The sequence below is a fragment of the Rhinopithecus bieti genome, unplaced genomic scaffold (genome assembly GCF_001698545.2).
Source record: "Rhinopithecus bieti isolate Rb0 unplaced genomic scaffold, ASM169854v2 scaffold_22745, whole genome shotgun sequence".
In the NCBI taxonomy this organism is placed as follows: domain Eukaryota; kingdom Metazoa; phylum Chordata; class Mammalia; order Primates; family Cercopithecidae; genus Rhinopithecus; species Rhinopithecus bieti.
In genome coordinates, this window is record NW_016810815.1 from 354,724 (window position 1) to 360,955 (window position 6,232).

Sequence of the window (6,232 nt, forward strand, 5' to 3'; positions counted from 1 at the left end):
GCCAGGATGGTCTCGATCTCCTGACCTCGTGATCCACCTGTCTCGGCCTCCCAAAGTGCTGGGATTACAGGCTTGAGCCACTGCGCCCGGCCAGCCCAAGCTCTTAACCACTAGGTCACATTTCCCCTCCTGCAAGTAAAAATCTCAAAGCTTTTTCTTTTCTTTTCTTTTATTTATTTATTTATTTATTTATTTTTTTGAGATGGAGTTTCACTCTTGTTGTCCAGGCTGGAGTGCAATGGCGTGATCTCGGCTCTCTGCAACCTCCACTTCCTGGGTTCAAGCATTTCTCCTGCCTCAGCCTCCTGAGTAGCTGGGATTACAGGCATGTGCCACCACGCCTGGCTAATTTTTTTTTGTTTGTTTGTATTTTTAGTAGAGACGGAGTTTCTCCATGTTGGTCAGGCTGATCTCGAACTCCTGACCTCAGGTGATCCGCCCGCCTCGGCCTCCCAAAATGTTAGGATTACAGGCGTGAGCCACCGCGCCCAGCCAGCTTGTTCTACCATTATTTCAAATGACTTTCCATGACCCCCTGGAAAGGAACCTATTTTGCAGATGAAGACATTGAGATTTTTGTGAGGCTAATAACTTGCTTGAGGTGATGCAGTTAGTTGAGTTGGAATGATACTCATTTTCATATTGACTGAGGTACAGCTATGCCTCAGACACTGTTCTAGGTTCTGGGAGATAGCGGTGAGCATGGCAGACAAAACCCTACCCTCATGGAGTCCCCATTCCAGGGCAGGGGAGACAGATGATAGACAAAATAAATGAGTTCTGTGGTCGACTAGAAGAGAAAGGACTTACCGAGAAAATTTAAAATCAGATCTAGATTGGTTGGCGAAAGCAGGGAGTGGCTGGCGGTGCCAATTTAAGAAGGTTAGCCGGAAAGAAAGGTTCAGTGAGGAAGTGATGTCTGAACAAAGGAGACAAAGGACAGACCCTCTTGGTGTCTGGGAAGGGGCACACCAGGCCAAGGGAACAGCAGGTATAAAGGCCCTGAGGTGGCATGTTTGGGGAACAGCAGAGACCAGTGTGGCTGGGGCAGAGCAAGGTGGGGAAGACAGGGAGGGGTGGTCTGGGAGGCTGGGATGGAAATGGGCACAGATAACATAGGGCCTGGAAGGGCCCAGCGAGGACCTGGCTTTGGCTCTGAGCAAAAGGGGAGCCATTGCTGGCCTTGAACAGCGACAGGCCCTGCTGTGACTTATGTTTTTAAAAGACCTCTTTTTAGGAGGATCTTTTCTATGTTTGATATTTTTTTGAGACAGGGTCTCATTCTGTTGCCTAGGCTGGAGTGCAGTGGCTCAATCATAGCTTGTGGCAGCCTTGAACTTTTAGGATAATCTGATTGCTGTTCTGTGTCGCTTTTTAGTGCCTCATCTGAGTGTCCTTTGCCTCCCACCCAGAGATCCAAGCTCCGACCCTCACTCCCAAGGGGCTGTTTGGAAGGAAACGGAGACTTGAGAACCAGGAGTACCCTGTGTTGCCCCTGCCACAGACCTGGTGCCAGGCACTGAAAACAGGCCAGGATACTCCCCCACCCCCCACCCCATTTCCTTTTGGAATGTTGATTCTGGTCCAAGAATTCCCAACTCTCCCCAGAGTCCCACGACCCTCTTGGCCCTGCAGGGTGACGTCAGCTGCCGGGCATCTGGTAGCGATTACCCACCAGGGGAGGGGGTCGTGGTGGGCCCCGTCTGTGCAGCCTCTTCAGGCTCTGGGAGGCTGGTCCTTGTCTTCCGAAGGGGCCCAGCTGCTCCTGGCTCTCATTTCCTGTGGAGACTTTCTCACAGTCCTTGAGACCCCCGGACGCCTTGGGCTGTGGGAACTGGGCTGGTTTGGGAAGGATGGGCTGTTCCCCCGACCCCTAGCTGGATCCACATCCCCCAAACCCTCAGGGGACCCTGTTGCAGGCTGCTGGACCTGTGTGGGGTGAGGGCTGGGGAGGATAGGGGTCAGGTACAGCAGTAGCTCAGAGGCCCACTGACTGTGTGACCTTGAGCAAGTCCCTTTTCCTCTCTGAGCCTTAGTTTCCCCATCAGTAAATTGGGGACAATGACAGCAGCTGCTTCATAGAGTCACTGTGAGGATGGGATATATCAGGTAAAGCATTTATTCTGGGCTTGGCCCAAGTAAGTACCAGTAAACAGGAGTTACTCATGCTGTGGAAGGGGAAACTGAGGCCCGATGAGAGGGACTTGCCCGGAGCCACGCCACTTCCTACCTCCCAGCTGAGGGCCCGCTCAGGCTCCACCCCATTTCCTCTTCCTGACATTGGTTCTGGGCTCTGGTTGAAATGTTGTTTTTTTGTTTGTCTGTTTCTTTGCCTTCCCTGTCTAGCTTCTCCTCCTTTCCACCCAGAGTGGCTCCCAATATCTGGGTGGGGGGCGGGGTCCACCCATGTAAGGAACAGAGCAGAGAATGAGACATCAGGCCAACTGGTTCTAGTCTGAGCAGCTGCGTGCCCTGGGTCAAGTTACAAGCTTCAGTTTTCTCCGCTGTAAAATGGGGCTTCGAGATCACAGGCATTCCATCAGCCGCTAGCGCTCAGTAGATGCCTTTGGTTTTCGCTCTCTTCTTTGGCAGGTCTTGAGGTTCGGGTGGCAGCTCTCAGGGCCCAGCATCCTCAGCTCCGCCCTGGGAAGAATGGCCTTCTCCTCACAGGGCTGTCGCCCATCCTGAGCTCCTGCTGGACACCCCAGCCCTCTCAGGAAGACTGAGGGCTCTAGACGGTGGAGAGGGAGTAGGATGTGCTGGACACAATAGTGGCCCATCTTGGGGAGTAGGGCAGGGCTAAAGCCAAGAATCGTCCTGGCAGGGAATCCCACAGGCCCCGTGGCTGGTATCCTGGGCGAGATGGGGCTTTCCACCCAGCTCTCTTTGCCCAGGGTCTTGAAGGACTGAGAAGCTCAGAGCAGGCAGGTGCCTGTTGCTTCTCTGCAGTGGGTGAGTGAAGATGGGCATGAAGGAAGGAGTGAAGATGGGCATGAAGGAAGGAAAGAGGCCAGGCACAGTGGCTCACGCCTGTAAGCTCAGCACTTCGGGAGGCCAAGGCAGGTGGATCACCTGAGGCCAGGAGTTCAAGACGAGCCTGGCCAACGTGGTGAAACCCCATCTCTACTAAAAATACAAAAACTGGCCGGGCATGGTGGCATGCACCTGTAGTCCCAGCTACTTAGGAGGCTGAGGCAAGAGAATCACTTGAACCCGGGAGGCGGAAGTTGCAGTGAGCCGAGATCATGACACTGCACTCGTGGGCAACAGAGCAAGACTCCATCTCAAAAAAAAAAAAAAAAAAAAAGGGAGGAAAGCAACTTCAGCGCCCCCAGGAGGGGCAGGGTGGGAGGGTGGCTGATCTTCGTGGGTAGAGGCTAGGGCAGCAAGAGGAGCCCCACGTGGGCCAGGGAACTTGCACCCCTCCTTCTCATGCCCTTCTGGGGAGATAGTTATACTGTGCCCACTTTACAGATGAGGAAGCTGAGCTTCAGAGAGGGAAGGCAGGGAGCCAGGGATTGGGGGCAGGGAAAAAGTTGAGAGGCAGGTGGCAGAGCTTGGGGAGGTCTCCACTTGAGGACATATGTCCAGGCCTCAAGGCCCAAGGGAACAGACAGAGACAGACAGCACACAGGCCTCTGCAGAGGACCAGGCCACCATCATGAAAGAGGGCCAGGGTGGGGCAGGACAGCAGCCTCTCCCCACCCCTTCTCCTACAGGGCCTCTGGGGGAACGTCACCCTTCCTTCTGGCCCAGGATGAAGGCCCTGAAGGTAAAGCTTAGATTTAAACATGCATTGGGGGAAAAGAAGGATAATGGGCTTTAATTACTGCTCATTAATCCAATTAATTAAGCTAATGTATGCAGTAAGTGGTATCAGTTATCAGAACAAATCAGTTAATACAGGCAGTGAAAGGGGTTGGTTATTTAAATAATTAATGCTGATGATTAATGGCACTGATTTAGCTCAGTTGTCACTATTATTTATTAATTGATTTCACCACTAATACGGCAGGAGAAGTCTCTTTTAGGTTTGTAAAATGAGGAATAAATACATTAATTAGTGGAGCTGAGTTTTAAAAATGGATGCTTTGATTCCTGGATTTGATCATTACAATGGGAGGGAGAGTTTTCTAGAAATCCCCAAGCAAACTGAACTCTGAAGGCTGCGTAGGAGTGACCAACCCTAGCCAAAAGGGAGAGAGGACATTCCAGGCAGAGGGAACAGCACGTACAAAGGCCCTGAGGCTGCAGGGGGTGGAGCTCTTTGGAGTCACAGATGGCCCAGCCAGGAGGACTAGACTTTGTCCTCAGGGCTGCAGGGGGCTGCTGTGACACTCATTCACTCACTCACTCATTCATTCATTCAAAAAAATATATTTACTAAGTTCCTGATGGTTCCTGACATTGTCTAGACAGAAACATAAACCCTTGTCCTTGTGGGGCTGGCATTCTAGTGAGAGGAGCTAGTCCCTACATGAGAGGAAATGCGTGCTAAGTCAGATGAGGGGTCAGGGCAAAATTAAGCAGGGAAGGGAATGTAGGAGTTGGGGAAGATCACACTTTCAGAAAGGGTGGCCAGGCCTTGCTGAGAAGGGGACATTTTAGTGAAGAACTGAAGGAGGGGCTGGGTGTGGTCGCTCACACCTGTAATCCCAGCACTATGGGGCACTGAGATGGGAGGATCACTCCAGCCAGGTGGTCGAGGCTATGGTGGCCATGATCTCACCACTGCATCCCAGCCCAAACGATAGAGCGAGACTCTGTCTCAAAAAAAAAAAAAAAAAAAAGAACTGAAGGGCCAGGCACAGTGGCTCATGCCTGTAATCCCAGCACTTTTGGGGAGGCTGAGGCAGGCAGATCACCTGAGATCAGGAGTTCAAGACCAACCTGGCCAACATGGCGAAACCCTGTCTCTGCTAAAAATACAAAAAATTAGCCCGGCGTGGTGGTGGTCACCTACCTACTTGGGAGGCTGAGGCAGGAGAATTGCTTGGACACAGGAGGCGGAGGTTGCAGTCAGCCAAGATCGCGCCACTGCACTCCAGCCTGGGTGATGGAGTGAGACTCCATCTCAACAACAACAACAACAACAACCAAGAGCAGGAGGGAGGGAACCCAGGGAATGTCTGGAGGAAAATATTCCAGGCAGCGGGAATAGGAAGGGCAAAGACCCTGAGGTGGGGTGGGGGAGATAGAGCAGCGCAGGTGAGGAGGAATGTCGTGGGCCATGAGGTCAGTGTGCAAGGCTGTTTGCAAGACCTTGGCTCTTACTGTAAGTGAAGCTGGGGGCCATGCAAGTGGGTTGGAGCAGAGGAAAGCTGTGATCTGACTTGCATTTGAGCAGGACTGCTGTGGCTGCTGTGCGGGGAGAATAGGTTGCAGGGACACAGATGGAGGCAAGGAGGCCAGGGGGAGGTGGTGGTGGTAGTCCAGGCAAGTGATGGTAGCAGATTGTAACTGGGCATGGTCATTGTGTCTTGGACATGTCAGAGTGTTGTAGCGCCACCCTATGGTGAGGCCATGGGGTGGAAGAGTGGCCCCAGAGCCTCAGCTTCCCTGACCTGGGCCTCTGCCCTGAGCACCCCTATAGGCTCTGGCCACCCTAGTCAGGCCTGATCTCTTGTGCAGGCACCCTGTTTCCAAGGCTCTACCCCTGTTCCAGAGCCCGAGGGGAAGTACAGGAAGCAGGAGGAAGCTCTGGGTTGATCCAGTGTCCTGGCCAATCTGTTCCCAGCAGTGGGAGGATTTCCGGGCCTGAATAGCAGGAAATGTTGGGATGGGATGCCTCACCCGGGAAGAGTGGGTGGAGGTGAATGGGGGAGGGGTCCCTACTCTGCCTCACTCCACTGCTGCTGGACAGAGAGAGCCCAAAAGCCTACTGTTGCTGGGCTGTAGCTTGAGGGACTGTGGTTAGATACTAGCTAGGGCTTTCTAGGAGAGAAGATTAGCGATGAAGAACCCTAGAATGTTAGAATAGGGAGGGCTATCAGATAGGGTCTCAAGGAGGAGGAGCTTTTGGCCTTAGGATTGGGGGAACCCACAATTTTATTTTTTATCTCGGCTTCCTTTTTTTTTTGAGACGGAGTCTTGCTCTGCCACCCAGGCTGGAGTGCAGTGGCCTCAGCTCACTGCAAGCTCCGCCTCCCGGCTTCACGCCATTCTCCTGCCTCAGTCTCCTGAGTAGCTGGGACTACAGGCGCCTGCCTCGTCGCCTGGCTAGTTTTTTGTA

The 6,232-nt window shown here is 52.9% G+C and overlaps 1 protein-coding gene across 5 annotated transcripts in view; it reads left to right on the forward strand.

Moving 5' to 3' along the window:
• The window catches only part of SH2D3C (SH2 domain containing 3C), a 42,137-nt gene that overhangs the window by 9,767 nt on the left and 26,138 nt on the right, over nucleotides 1-6,232 (forward strand). The window contains exon 1 of one of the 5 annotated variants that reach the window (XM_017892843.1): nucleotides 1,500-1,529. The exons of the other annotated variants lie outside the window; for them this stretch is intronic. The gene's annotated coding sequence lies outside the window, so the exon portion shown is untranslated. Of the gene's footprint in view, nucleotides 1-1,499; nucleotides 1,530-6,232 lie in introns of those variants that run through there. 5 annotated transcript variants of the gene reach the window in all.